This window comes from Bos javanicus, chromosome 19, assembly GCF_032452875.1.
Source record: "Bos javanicus breed banteng chromosome 19, ARS-OSU_banteng_1.0, whole genome shotgun sequence".
NCBI classification, from domain to species: Eukaryota; Metazoa; Chordata; class Mammalia; order Artiodactyla; family Bovidae; genus Bos; species Bos javanicus.
The window spans coordinates 33,275,716-33,291,700 of NC_083886.1; the positions used below are offsets into that span (position 1 = coordinate 33,275,716).

Consider the following 15,985-nt stretch of genomic DNA (forward strand, 5'->3'; position numbering starts at 1 on the left):
AATCAGGTTTGCTCTCAGGGGAAACTGGAAAGTATAAACCTGTTTATTCTTCAGTTAAATTAATACAGGCTGCTGTTATTTTTTAATTCCAGTTTCTGGACTGTTTTTAAAAATTATAATTTCTTTCTTGTTTTGAACTGGTCAAAACCACATCTTCTTACTTTCATCCCATATCCATCCCAGTACCTTCAAAAAGAGTCCATGAATCAAGAAAGAGCAGGAAGGTGGAAAGTTAATTGCGGGGTAGTATAGAGTTCTAGGAATGGTGCTTTTCTAATTTCTAGCTTCCATTTCAGGTCTGGAAAATGAGGTGATTAAAGTAGAAAGGCAATCCAGTGATATGCAAAGGGGCATAAGAGAGGTCTAAGATCAGGCTTCCTAAGTGCTCTGAAGAAAGACTGAGAGCTTTCCCTCCGGACGCTCCGACAGCTATTTTGGATCCACTGACGCTTTGCTAACCCATCACTCGACATCCGGTTGAGGCTGATGGACGTTTGTCATCTCAATAGTGAGTTGTCATTCTACTTCCAAGATGAATGGACACATTACGGAATAATGACTATAGCTAAAACGCAATGTATTAATTGGCTCGTGTGGATTAAACTCGTTGAACTGAATTTCCTTAGCACAGGATCTACAAGTAGAATCTATCATTGCCATTTCAGTTCAACCAATTACTTTGGACACATCCTTTCCCTTCTGTCATACAGCTAGTTTGTGCTTTAAAGTGTGGGTAACATTTTGAAAGGTTGGCAGATGTTTGTCCTGGTATTTCCATCTTTTACTCTCTCCTATTTCAAGTGAATCTGCCATGATGTGCTAGTTCTCAGAGAAGGAATATAAGAGAAGCAAGTGGACAAAGAGGAATTTCCTGCACTAATAGTGTTTCAAAGCACACATGTTCTGGGAATTCCCTGGCAGTCCAGTGGTTAGAACTCCACCCTTTCGCTGCCAAGTGCATGGGTTCTATCCCCTGGTCAGGGAACTAAGATCTTGCAAGCCTCAAGGTGCAGCCAAACATTAAAACAAACAAATAAAAAACCCCACATATGTTCCTAAAGGAATAGAAAGGATTTGTGATAAAGGCAAAATCTTTAGGAGAAAACCTTATACCCTTTCCTACTTTGTTTGTTGCTTTCAAATTAGAAAATGATGCCTTGCATTGTGAGGTGAGGCATGAAGAAAGGACGCTGGGAGCGTCCACCCACAAGGGCATAGGGAAGTCCAAGTTAAAATTGACCAAACTCAAAGGAGGAAGCAGAACATCATATAGGTGTGTGGGATGCAGGGCCAGAGCAGGGGAGCCACAGGGAGGCTCTGGGGTCTCAGGGGAGCGTGCAGGCAGCTATGCTGAAGGAGGTTCCTGGTGACCTTTGACCTCAGTGTACACCTGGGATCAGAGTGTGTCCTGCTCACCCCCAACCTGCACGGAGATGCCAGAGGAGGTGAAGGACCAGGGACAGGTGTGCTCCATGCATCTGGTGATGGGGACTGCTAATCTGCGGAGGGAGCCATGGTGCCAAGACTGCAAACTTTAACTCATTTCAGTTCAGTTCAGTTCAGTCACTCAGTCGTGTCCAACTTTTTGCAACCCCATGGACTGCAGCACCCAGGCTTCCCTGTCCATCACCAACTCCTGGAGCTTGCTCAAACTCATGTCCATCGAGTCGGTGGTACCATTCAACCATCTCATCCACGGTCATCCCTTTCTCCTCCTGCCTTCAATATCATTTAATCATTTAACTCATTTAATCCTCATTTTAAAAAATGGAAAATAGATGCTTTATTGTGATCTCTATTTTATAGAGAAGGAAACTGCAACTTAGAGAAATTAAATGATTTATCGAAACCTATGCAGCGATGGAGACAGGATTTGAGTCCAAACCTGCATTTGGAGACAATACTCTTGAAGTAACTAGCAGGGCCTTAGATATTTGACTTTTGATCTTTAACTATATGGAATGGATTATTGCACACTTTAAAGAAGCAGGGTGACAATATACAGCCTTGACGTACTCTTTTTCCTATTTGGAACCAGTCTGTTGTTCATGTCCAGTCCTAACTGTTGCTTCCTGACCTGCATATAGGTTTCTCAAGAGGCAGGTCAGGTGGTCTGGTATTCCCATCTCTTGAAGAATGTTCCACAGTTTATTGTGATCCACACAGTCAAAGGCTTTGGCATAGTCAATAAAGCAGAAATAGATGTTTTTCTGGAACTCTCTTGCTTTTTCCATGATCCAGCGGATGTTGGCAATTGGATCTCTGGTTCCTCTGCCTTTTCTAAAACCAGCTTGAACATATGGAAGTTCACGGTTCACATATTGCTGAAGCCTGGCTTGGAATTTTGAGCATTACTTTACTAGCGTGTGAGATGAGTGCAATTGTGCAGTAGTTTGAGCATTCTTTGGCATTGCTTTTCTTTGAGATTGGAATGAAAACTGACCTTTTCCAGTCCTGTGGCCACTGCTGAGTTTTCCAAATTTGCTGTCATATTGAGTGCAGCACTTTCACAGCATCATCTCTCAGGATTTGAAATAGCTCAACTGAAATTCCATCACCTCCACTAGCTTTGTTCATAGTGATGCTTTCTAAGGTCCACTTGACTTCACATTCCAGAATGTCTGGCTCTAGGTGAGTGATCACACCATCATGATTATCTTGGTCATGAAGCTCTTTCTTGTACAGTTCTCATGTGTGTTCTTGCCACCTCTTCTTAATATCTTCTGCTTCTGTTAGGTCTTATTCTTATTTAACTTATATGCAGAGTACATCATGAGAAACACTGGGCTGGAAGAAGCACAAGCTGGAATCAAGATTGCCGGGAGAAATATCAATAACCTCAGATATGCAGATGACACCACCCTTATGGCAGAAAGTGAAGAGGAACTAAAAAGCTTCTTGATGAAAGTGAAAGTGGAGAGTGAAAAAGTTGGCTTAAAGCTCAACATTCTGAAAACGAAGATCATGGCATCTGGTCCCATCACTTCATGGGAAATAGATGGGGAAGCAGTGGAAACAGTGGCTGACTTTTTTTCTGGGCTCCAAGATTGCTGCAGATGGTGACCGCAGCCATGAAATTAAAAGACGCTTACTCCTTGGAAGGAAAGTTATGACCAACCTAGATAGCATATTCAAAAGCAGAGAGATTACTTTGCCAACAAAGGTCCGTCTAGTCAAGGCTATGGTTTTTCCAGTGGTCATGTATGGATGTGAGAGTTGGACTGTGAAGAAAGCTGAGCACTGAAGAATTGATGCTTTTGAACTGTGGTGTTGGAGAAGACTCTTGAGAGTCCCTTGGACTGCAAGGAGATCCAACCAGTCCATTCTGAAGGAGATCAGTCCTGGGTGTTCATTGGAAGGACCGATGCTGAGGCTGAAACTCCAATACTTTGGCCACCTCATGTGAAGAGTTGATTCATTGGAAAAGACTCTGATGCTGGGAGGGATTGGGGGCAGAAGGAGAAGGGGACGACAGAGGATGAGATGGCTGGATGGCATTACCGACTCAATGGACGTGACTCTGAGTGAACTCCGGGAGTTGGTGATGGACAGGGAGGCCTGGCGTGCTGCGATTCATGGGGTCGCAAGGAGTCGGACACGACTGAGCGGCTGAACTGACTGACTGACTGTTTGCACACTTTAGCTTCTTTATTATTAATATATATGGCACAAATACAAATTGCCAACATAATCTAAGAAACTTATATTAAGTATCTTTCCTGAAAGAAAATAAAATTCATCTAATGCCTTTAGGGCATTATTATGTGAAACTACATGATAGCCTTGGTTTTATGGTTTCTTAATTATTACTGTCTCTGCTAATAAATGCCTGCTTTATACTATCATAAGTGGAGTCTTCCACCCTTTACAGCTGTAAACATCCACTAAAGCTTTTCACATACATCACACACCAGACCACTTCTTACCCAACAGCAGAAGCACACTTGAGTTAATTAGGATTAGAGACGACTGTAATGTATAAACCTAACACAACAGCAGCTTAAACAAGACAGCAACGTTGTTCTTTTTCACATAAAATCCCAGAGGTATGTAATCCAGGGATGGGAGGGCAGCTCTGTTTCACAAAACCCTCTGGGGCCCAGATTGCTTTTCAGATAACAGATGGATGGAGGGAAAAATTAAAAGACAAAGGTGCTAACTCATTGTTTCCTAAAAAGGAACGAGATGGTTAGATGGCATCATCGACTCAGTGGGCGTGACTTTGAGCAAACTCTGGGAGATGGTGAAGGACAGGGAACTTCATGCTGCAGGGGTTCATGGGGTCACAAAGAGTTGGACACAACTGAGCAACTGAACAACCACGAGACTCTTCAAGTATCGTCCTGTTGCCTAGAATTCGGCCACATGAACATGCCTAGCTGCAAGCTAACAGAGAAATATCCTCTGTTCTGGTCAGTCATTGGCTTGGCTAGAAATTCTATTGTTATGGAGAAAAAAGAGAAAAACAGATGTTGGAGGTGAGCACACTGCCTCTGGTACATTCCACTTCAAAACCTGGTCCCACCCCTGTGAGTCTGCTTCCTTAAGGAACTAGGGATCTGTGGCTTGAATCCTCAAAACTGATCCCACGGGAGCTGCTTAGCTTTCGGCTGGTCTCAACATCTGTCTCTGTCTTAGATAGCGCTTAATTAATTGTGTATTGGGGAACAAGATATAAGGACTAGACTGTGCAGATAAAGTGTGAGCATTGTTGCTCAGTCATTCAGTTGTGTCCAGCTCTTTGAGGCCCCACGGACTGCAGCACACCAGGCTCCTCCAGCATCTCCTGGAGTTTGCTCAAACTCATGTCCATTGAGTCAGTGATGCCACTGAGTCGGTGATGCCATCCAACCATTTCATCCTCTGTCATCCCCTTCTTCCTCTTGCCTTCAATCTTTCCCAGCATCAGGGTCTTTTCCAGTGAGTTGGCTCTTCACATCAGGTGGCCAAAGTTTTGAAGCTTCAGCTTCAGCATCAGTGAACATTGTGTGTGTATATATATCTTTGTATGTCTGTATATACATCATGTTTATTTCTATCTCTATTATATGTTCATGAAACAGCTATATATAGCTTTTCATATAATATTGATAAATGCCCATATATTATATATCTATGTGATATGTATATATTTATTTAACTTTCTGAGATTGTTAAATATATATTAATAACATAATACAAAAGTATATGAAACATAAGTGTCTACTTTAATGAATTATCATAAAATGAATACCCATATACCCATTATCCAGATGGAGAAATAGAACAGAGCCGGCCCCTTGGAGCTCCCACGCCTCCCCCGTCTCATAAGATCCCTTTCCTTCTTGAAGATAATCATAAAGGTAACCAGGAATGTGACTCTTATGATAATAATTAATGTTACATTTTGCAATAGAAGACTTGGACTCTAATCTCATTTCTGCCTCTAAATTGTTCTGTGACCTTGAACAAACTACTTCCATGCACCCTTCCAGGTATGTATGTATGTATTTGGAAATTTTCATTTTACATAATATATATTGAATATGTGTGTGTAATAAAAGTCTCCAACTTCTTTAAGATTATTTCTAGCTTTTAAAGTTTGCCTCTTGTATCTGGATAAATAATTGCTTGTTATTTGTTTTGTTTTTAATCCTCAAGTGCTCTTCCTGGTAATCTTTAGAATCTTAAAAACAACAACAACAACAACCCTTTAAATAGTTAAAATGATAACTAAAATAGCTGCATTCCCATCAGAAATAAGGTTTAGTCCACGGATAGAGTAATAAACCTCATTTAATAATGTTGCTCGTAAGTGATGAATTTTTTTATGCTCAATGCTCCAGAAAGAGATTGTCTGACTTCTAAGGGTTTTTTTGGGATCTTCTAACTTAATTAAATTCCTGGTGTCAAAACTCCATTAAAATGGCCAGGCAGAAAAGGTGTCTGGTTTGTTGCACTAGATAATTAAATTGTGTCAAGAGAATAATTGGCTCAGTGAAGTAGTGTCCATGCTTTTAATCTTCTTCCCCTGAAGAAACTAACTTTAATTGTCGTCTTTTTAAAACAGCTTGGAATTTTCAACAGAGACTTTTCTGCATAGAAGGCTTTATGGTTTTAAAAACCAGAGTCAGAATGCGACCAATAATAATGAATATGAGCTGATGTTTCTTTTAAGAGAATTAAAGAAGAAGTAATGTGAGTGCATGCTCAATTGGGTCCAACTCTTTGCGACCCCATGCACTGTAGCCCGTCAGGCTTCTCTGTCCATGGGATTCTCCAGGCAAGAATACTGGAGTGGGTTGCCATTTCCTTCTCCAGGAGATCTTCCCGACCCAGAGATGGAAACCAGGAACATCAATAGAAATGGAGACAAAGAAAAGGAGATGGAGGTTGAAAGAAGAAACTTGACTGAAATTGAGAGAGGAGAAAACAGTTTCCTACACTTAGAAACAAATTTATTCATGGTATATTGGGATCTCGTGCTTCAGAAACTCTGTTACACTATTGTTGTTAAGTTGAATCTAGGATCTCTCCCCTTTGATAGGTGTTCTTTCCCTGGAATAATAAATATAGCAATAATAAGAACAACAAAACAACAATGAATATAATTCTTAAAGTGCTTGTCATATATCAGACCTTGTGCCAAATGCCTTACCTCAGTTGCTTAATACAATAATCCCTTAAAGCAAGTCTTTTCTCCACATTTTACAGAAAGTGAGAATTTAAGAAAAGAAGAAACTAACATTGCCAAAGCCATAGACCCGTATAGTGGCAGAATTAGAACCCATGCCTACATTTTCCTGACAGAATCCACAGCTGGTCAGCCAGAAGCACAGGTGATAATCTGGGCTTGAGGCTGGTATCTGAACTGGGGGCACAGAGCAGGCTTGTCCAGCTGAACCCTTAGCTTGTGGGATCTGGTTCTACCTCTGGTTAGATAGTGTCAGAACGGAGCTGAATTGTAGGAAACACAGTTGGTGTCTGGAGAATCACTTACTGATGTGAGAGACCCACCACATACACACACACACACACACACACACACACACACACACACACATTGAAACTGGGTCCAGAATCCCAAAAGAGAAGACTTCCCTGACTCACAGGAAGAGTTAGTTGCTGCCTCGTGTGAATTCTCGTGGCATCGTTCTGTAATAGCTGCATGTTGTTGGAATTGTAGATCACAAACTCCATAAATTAGAGGCCAAGAGTTTTCATCATTATGACCTCATGACTTATTGCAGTCTCTGGCATACTCAGTACATAAATACTCCATAAATACATGCTCAGTGTTTACATGAGTGATTCAAGGAGCGCTTTATTGTGTGTGTGTGTGCGCGTGTGTGTGTGTGTGTTAGTTGCTCAGTCGTGTCCAACTCTTTGTTACTCCATGGACTGTAGCTCGCCAGGCTCCTCTGTCCATGGAATTTTCCAGGCAAGAATATTGGAGTGGGTTGCCATGATCTTCTTCAGGGGATCTTCCCAACCCAGGAATCAAACCCGGATTTCCTGCATTGCAGGCAGATTCTTTACCATCCGAGCCACCAGGGAAGCCCCTTTATTAAAAGACAGGCATTGACTTTGTGGGCTTCCCAAGTGGTACTGGTGGTAATCTGCCAATGCAGGAGACATAAGAGAAACTTTCAATTCCTGGGTCGGGAAGATCCCCTGGAGGAGGGCATGGTAACTCACTCCTGTATTCTTGCCTGGAGAATCCCATGGACAGAGGAGCCTGGTGGGCTAAAGTTCATGGGGTCTCAAAGAGTCAAACACGACTGAGCGACTGAGCATGCGTGCACATTGACCTTGTAGAAAGGTGCTTTTTACTGGCGTTATTTTTTTATTTTATTTTCTCCAATTTGCTCATCTCTGTTAGGACAGCTGATACCCGCCCAGACTCATCCTTTCTAGAAACAATCTACTTGGCATGGTCGTTAATACTCTGCGGTGTTTGGCAACAGCAGGCACAGAGCTGAAGGTGGTCTCAGCAAGGACTCGATGAGGCTGACACAAATCCACCTGACTCCTTTCCCTCTCCACCCTGTGCCAGGAGCGGCAGCCACACAACCTCTACTTCAGAGTCTTTGAGACAAGACACCATGAGACAGCTGGAGTCTGTAGCTTCCTCACAGAATCCCTGGACTGGCGATGACCCAAAACAACCCGAATCCCATAGGCTCCAGCTGCAATGATCTGCGACGGGACTGTAATTCACCGAATAGCTTTCCGTTAGTTCTGGCTTCCATTTATCTTTCTTTCTTGGCAGGTGGGGCAAGGGTGAGAGGAAAATGGGACAGGTGGAGAGTGGAATTTGATTGAATTACCTGCCAGGAGTTCAGAAGCCCACACAAAAGAAACTCTCAACTCAAGTTGGCATCTCTTTAGGAGCCGTTTCTGGAAGGCTGCTGACAGAGAAGCTAGTTCTCCGGAAAGCATTAGGCTGCTCTCAGATATTCAAAGAGTTTCTTTCTTACCGAAGGTGTAAAGAGCCTGCTGAGCTCAACGGGCAGATAGACTTTCCCCAGCTCACCCTCTGCCTGTTGGCATCATTTACACCCTTGCTTCCCATGTCACTGAGCCACTGTGCCACTGTTCTCAGTCCTCAGACGGTTTAGATTCACAGTCCCCATGCAATATTTATTCCTCTCCTTTCTTTAACATTGAACTTCTTATCTCAGCCACTGGGGATTTGTTACCATTCCCTCTGTTTCATGTGATATTTACGAGCACACCTTCTACATCATTTAGTGGCTGAGGCCATTCTCTACTGTGTGAAACATACAGATATCACTCACAAAAGAGTATTTCACAGTTATTTCCAGACGGGTCAGTCTATTTCTTCCACCTTCTGGATTCTTGAAGCATTTATTAGTTCTAACATGCACCTGACATTTATTCATTCAACTGTCCTTCTATCGTCCGTTCATTTTGCAGATCTTTACTGAGCAAGTGCACCAGGCTTGGCACAGTAATTACACTCCATGTTTCAATCATAATATCGTCCTTTGTGGTAACAGGCAGCACTTACACATCTCAGACTTCCTGCTATAGTGGTTTTTTTTTAATTAATATTTTAATAAACTTTTAATTAATTTATTTATTTTGGGTTGCACTGGGTCTTTGTTGCCGCCTGTGGGCTTTCTCTAGTTCTGGTGAGCGGCGGCTACTCTTCTTGCAGTGTGGAGGCTTCTACAGTGGCGTCTGTTGTTGCAGAGCACAGGCTCTAGAGCATGGACTCAGCAGCTGCAGTGCCTGGGCTCAGTTGCCCCTTGGTATCTTTGGGATCTTTCCCAACCAGGGATGGAACCTGTGTCCCCTGCACTGGCAGGCACTCTTAACCTCTGGACTGCCAGGGAAATCCCATACAATGGAGTTTTTTGAGTTAATGACTGACCATCTTTGTATCACTATGTATATCTCAGTACCGGAAACAGAGTAGACACACAACAAATTTTTCTAAAAATAAATCAGCTCTGATTTCCCCTAATCTTTTCACACCCAGGATAAAGACGGAATCAGAGTAGCAGTGACTAATGCAAATAACTGCCCTGTTTCTTGGCCCTGCCTTCAGAATCAGACCTTCAGGCTTCTAGAAAGTAGTGCCCTCCATGTTTGTCTGATGTCTCACGGGATCTCAAAGAGAAGCTCTGTTCCCACGGCTCTGACGGGCCATGGAGCTCCCACCAGAATACTGCTCATAGGATACCGTCATCACCTGACATCTCTTGGCCCTCTTCCTACATTCTCACCAGGCTCCAGAGACCCTCCCTGCATCCCCATGCTCACCAAGTGACAATGCTACCCAACAATCAAGTCTTTAAAAAAATCAAGCAAGAAGGAACTTCTCTGGTAGTCCAGTGGCTAAGACTCCATGCCCCCAGTGCAGAAGGCCCAGGTTTGACCCCTGGTCAGGGAGTTAGATCCCACATACTGCAACTAAGAGTTCACATGCTGCAAGTGAAGATCTTGTATACTGCAGCTAAGACCTGGTGCAGTCAAATAAATAAATGCTTTTTAAAAGAATCAAGCTAGAAATAAATTACTTGAATCATCCCATCAAGTGATAAAGCAAACTAGGTTTGTGAAGGATGATGGACAGGAGGGAGGTGGTAAGGGCAGAGGACACTCTGAAATCAAAAAGAATTAGGTAACAGTGTATCTTGTGAGGTGAACATGATAACCACTGCATCTACAAGAATATCCACTAGATAACCGAGTATGTTGAACCCAAGGACATGGGTTGTGAGGTTTCCCTGACACTCAGAGGGAATGAACTTTCAAAAAGGCTAAATAATGATGAGTGTTTGGGGAACCACGAAATTTCATATCCTGGTTTAAACTCTCTGACTTGTATACAAACTCAGCCCATTGCTATGACAACTCCAACTATTGCCATAGTTTTTCCTTAGTGGGTGTGTCTTAATAGTCTGGAAAGTTAGAAGGAAGGGATAAATCAGTTCCACAATATGCATTTGATTAATTTAGGAATAATCTGTGCATATGTGATACTTAAAGTATGTCTAAGAGAGATTGACATATTTATTAATCTGACAAATAGTCTTGTGATACCAATTTAAATCCCAAAGCTGAGTAATGTATTTTAGACATGTAATATTTGGTTGAAAGATTATAAAAAATTTTTACTATATTTGCATACAAAACTAGAAGGTTTCAGAAAAGATTTTCTGTAGTTATGTTTAATTTATTGGATTTACTGTATTAGGGAAGTTTTGCTTATTAGAGGCATATATTAAATTAGAAAGTCGAATATATTTAATTTATAAGTGCAGTTTAAAATACTTAATGAAATTTAACAAACTACATTCATCTTATGCTAATCAAAGGCATATTTCAAGATGCTTGTTAAAATGTACTAGATTTTATGAAAGGGATAATAATATTTATAAGTTGAGCACTGAAATGCTCAAGGAAAAAAATTGATATTTAAATCTGTTATTATAATTTGGTTTTTTATTCAAAAAATTGTATTGGGTGTCCTCAGTAAATAAGTGCTGGGAACAGGGCAGTGCTTGAACTCAAGGAACATATATTCTATTAGGGTGGCAAACAAAAATAAATGGTACAATACATACCTTGGCAGGAGACGAGAAGTTCAGTGGAGAAAAATGAACCAGGGCAAGGGGACAGAACCTGCTGAGTGGCTAATTTGGGGTGAGGGAGGGGCTTGCTCTTTTTCTATAAATGGGTTTAAGATAACCTCATTGATTGGGTGGCATTTGAGGAAAGAATTCTAGGAAGAGAGGAAAAGAATCTTGCCGATCCCCAAGAGAAAAGCTTTTCCAGGCAAAACATCCCACAGTGTGGTACTGTGGGTGCCCCAGGCTGGGAGTCCCTCAGAAGGGGGCTGTTGGAAGAGACAGTCACACTGATTGCAGCTGGTCTTCCCATATCCTCAAATGCCACATCTGCTGATTCAACCAACTGTAGCTGGATACTATGTTTATGGTCTGCAGTTGGTTGAATCAGTGAATTCAGAACTCGAGGCTTCACTAAAGGACTCGAGCATCTGTGGACTTTGGTTTCTGTGGCGGTCCTGTAGCCAGTACCCCACAGATACCAAGGGATGACTATGCGTACATCCTTAGGTCATATGCTCATTCAGCACCACCAGAAGGGGACAGAACCAAAATACGATCCCATCCACCACCTTCTAGTTACTAGTCTTGGCTGGCTTTCCCAGATACTTAAGACCTTGGTGCGTTTCAATCTCTTTCAATAACTTTTCCTGAAAAACCTGACTCCTATTTCTATCCTCTGCTTTTTTAAAGCAGGTTCTAATTTATCTTTGTTATCCCTACATGTGTAAACTCAGCCTCCCAAATGAGTCATAAGCAACTTGCAAAAGGATTAGCTCTTAAGATACTAAAACATAGAGGACTGGGTAGCATTAGCAGGAGGATGTTGGTTGATGTTACTGAAGGGGGAAATTGGGCCAGAGACTTGGTATTTGCTTTATTCTAAGACAATCAGGAAAATCTATTTATTGTTTATCCAGTGAATACTAATACTTGCTATGCATTACTTGGGGCTTGGAAAATTGGTTTATCAACAGCTGCGTTAAAGGCCAGGTCATTTTGTTATGTAAATAACTCCAAACAGAGCCTTCCTTCAAGAATGTTACTTTCAGTGCTCAGTTGCTCTCAGTTGTGTCCGACACTTTGCAAGCCCATGGACTGTAGCCTGCCAGGCTCCTCTGTCCATGGGATTTCCCAGGCAAGAATACCGGGCTGAGTTGCCATTTCCACCACCAGGGGATCTTCCTAACCCAAGGATCGAAACTGCATCTCCTGTGTGTCCTGTATCACAGGCAGATTCTTTACAGCTGAGCCACCTGGGAAGCCCTCCTGTTGCTTACAAAACATTCACTGAAACCTTTAAGACCTCAACACATTTAGGGTTCTCTTTCTGATCATTGGCAACAATCACTGGCACTGCTGGGAGTGTTCCTTAAGTGTATCTCTCTCTTTTGGCGTCAGCCACTTGAGGACACATCTAACAACTATTTGCTGCCAGAGAACACGGTTTCCTGGACCAGAGAGCAGCAACAACAATTTTTAGTATACTGCCCATGATTAATTTAACGGCCTGAGCAATACCTTAGAACTTGTGATTTTGGCAGGCTGCGTCCCCACCTTTGGGTCTCAGACACCCTAAACCCTTATCAGTTACAGAGTTTGCTCAAACTGCTCTGACTCTACTTTTTTTTTTTTTTTTCTGTTTAATCAGAGCTTTCAGAGAATGAAACAAATTGTTTTCTAAAGAGGAGACTAGGAGAGACAGGAAAGTGAACGAGATGTGCAGCCATATTAGAAAGTGAAATGAACATCAGAGCTCTAGCTGCCATCTCGGTTTGCTGCCAGGACCCCAAATCCCTTAACAGCAGTGGGAGTGTGTTCAGAAAGACTCACCTCTGGTGCGTGCCACCAACAAGGACGGTTACAGCTGATTCCACCCCCATTAAGTTATATCCCGGCAGCATTCCACGATTATTAACTCAAAGTGCTAAAGGTCGTTTCTCAAGTCTGAGTCTGAAGTTACAGGAGAAAATGTGGCTTCTCTGGGGGTGACGAAGTGGAACTGAATGATATCAAGTTGACTGTTACTTGCCTAGTGGATATTTGCCGAGTAAACTGAAATCAGGAAATGTCTTCTAGATGGAAAAGAGGGCAAAAAGGAGCCACTCTCTAATCCCCCTGGTTTTGACTTTGTACAGTTTTATCTGTGTGTAAACTTGAATTACAAGAGCAAGTATTGCTCATCGTTACTATATTTTGTTTTCAATTCTATTCCCTTATAGGTTATTAAAGACTATTAAGTAGAGTTACCTGTGCTATTCAGTAGGTCCTTGTTATTTATCTATTTAATATATAGCTAAGAGTCGGACATGACTGAGCGACTTCCCTTTCACTTTTCACTTTCACGCATTGGAGCAGGAAATGGCAACCCACTCCAGTGTTCTTGCCTGGAGAATCCCAGGGACAGGGGAGCCTGGTGGGCTTCCGTCTATGGGGTTGCACAGAGTCGGACACAACTGAAGTGACTTAGCAGCAGCAGCAGCAGTATGTATATGTTGATGTCAAACTCTTAGCCTCATAATCTATTATTTTTTTTCCTCAAGGGGTTTGGATGTAACCTTCTAGAGCTGAATTCAGTTTAAGATTAAGACGTTGAGGAAGATGCTCAAAGGGAAATAGAAATCACAGAGTTTACAAAGTGTCATCATACTTTCTGGGAAAAAGAACGGCTCAAATAAGACACCGTGACTGGAGACCTAGAGAGTGGACTTCTGGCTACAGGGTTGGGAAGAAAGGAAGGGTACAGGGAAGAGATAGAGAGTTTGGGATGGACATGTACACAAGGTTATATTCAAAATGGATAACCTACAAAGACCTATTGTGTAGCACAAGAATTCTGCTCAGTATTATGTAACATCCTAAATGGGAAAAGAATTTGAAAAAGAAGAGATACATGTGAATTACTTTGCTGCACATCTGAAAGTAACACAACATTTTAAATCAACTCTACTCCAACATAAAATAAAAAGTTAAAAAAAAGAGATACTGTGACTTGAACACTGACACCATTGCAAATTTTGGAAGAAAGAAACATCTCTAACATTTCTCCCTTCAAAATATAGTATCAATGTTGCCAGAGTTACTTGATGGGAGATTTCTCAGAAACTATTCTAGGTTCCCAGGTTTTGGATGGTAAACATCGGCAAGAATCCACCTGGCGTCCTGAGTCCTGAGGCGTTGACAATTTTTTTTTCCTTTCACATGTTCTCCCTCTATATTCTTTTTCCAATATATCGTTAAAACTCTGCAGGAACCATGTGCTGAGTTTTGGAAACATATTTTTATTATGAGTAGTTGCTAGAGGGCAAGGAGAATTCTTGTTTATTTCCCAGCATATTGTGGGTGGTCCAGATTCTGGGATACCTCACAAACTCTACCAGCCCTCGAACACTGTAAAGGTTGCTAAGTCACTTCAGTTGTGTCCGACTCTGTGCGACCCCATAGACGGCAGCCCACCAGGCTCCGCCGTGCCTGGGATTCTCCAGGCAAGAACACTGGAGTGGGTTGCCATTTCCTTCTCCAATGCATGAAAGTGAAAAGTGAAAGTGAAGTCGCTCAGTCACTGTAAAGGTGTAGAAGATATCAAAGGGTTTGGGTTATTTTGCTTTAGATTACGTACTTTTTTTACTCAAGTAGGTGGAAGATGGGAAGTTCTGCAACTTGAAAAGGAATGTTGACGTCACCCAGACATTTCTAAAAGACAGCATCCTGAGAATGAGCAGAATATGAAATATCAGAGGATGAACACCTTCATTTATTTCTATGATATTTAACTTGAAAATCTTAATTTCTCCTTAGAGAATGAATAACTGGAAGGTGGTCATACTCAAAGTGGGTTTCCCCGCCTCCCATTAAACTGTTTGTATACATTTGATGGACTTTGGTATCCATTTCATAACTTTCTCAGATAATACAGGTAAACTGTAATTGGACAATGTGCCCAAAAATAATGGGTTCATTGAGCATGAAATAATTACCTTTGTTACCTGCTACTTGTTCTCATTTGGTATCATGAGGTTTCACCTTCAAGGTTCACTCACTTTTTTAAAAACTTTTTTATTTTGTTTTGGAGTATAGCTGATTAACAATGTTGTGATAGTTTCAGGTGAGCAGCGAAAGGACTCAGTCATACATATACATGTATCCATTCTCCCCCAAACTCCCCTCCCATCCAGGCTGCCATGTAACATTCAGCAGAGTTCCCTGTGCTACAGAGTAGGTCCTTGTTGGTTATCCAGTTTAAATATAGCAATGTGGACATGTCCATCCCAGACCCCTCAACTATCCCTTCCCCTTTACCAGTCGTTTGGTTCATTCTCTGACGGTTCACTTACTTTTTATCCATACGCCGTGTTTTCCCTACCATACTCTTTAAGGAAGGAGCATTATTTTGTTTTGTTCTGTTTTTTGTAGCCCTAACAATGAACACAGTGCTGCCCACTAAACAGTGAATCGAACTGACCCAACTGACCCAAGGTGAGTGGGGGCAGCTGGAGTGCTCAGCGCCAGGCCTGGCTCAGGGGGACCCATCCCCTTGGCGGGTCAGACGTGTGTGCTGTGGATGACCGTCAGGGACAGCGGTGACAGACACAGCTGGGAAAATAGGATTCAGCTGCAAAAACAGCCGAGGGACCAGGCAGCAAGACACAGACGCACTGTTTGCTTGTGGCGGAACGGTATTCCCAGCCCCTGACAGGGAACGTTACCTCACTCTATACGCCTTCTCTTTTCCATCATTTATTACACTGGAGTCATGGATTTTGCACTTTCCTGATCTTCCCTGCCATGTTTCAGCCACTCAAACGCCTGGGTGAGGTCCTAGCGTCCGGCTCTGTCCCTGGACAAACACAGGCCTGGGGTAAGGGTGGGAGGGATTCTGGCAGAATTTTACTTAAATATGTGCA

At 42.2% G+C, this 15,985-nt stretch overlaps 1 long non-coding RNA gene across 3 annotated transcripts in view; it reads right to left on the reverse strand.

Moving 5' to 3' along the window:
- LOC133232121 (uncharacterized) overlaps positions 1–15,985 on the reverse strand; it is a 63,524-nt gene that overhangs the window by 9,382 nt on the left and 38,157 nt on the right. For 2 of the 3 annotated variants that reach the window (XR_009731312.1, XR_009731314.1), the window contains exons 3-4: positions 15,788–15,918; positions 14,701–14,789 (exon numbers count right to left, since the gene is read on the reverse strand). The exons of the other annotated variant lie outside the window; for it this stretch is intronic. This is a non-coding gene — a long non-coding RNA (uncharacterized LOC133232121). The remainder of the gene's footprint in view (positions 1–14,700; positions 14,790–15,787; positions 15,919–15,985) is intronic. 3 annotated transcript variants of the gene reach the window in all.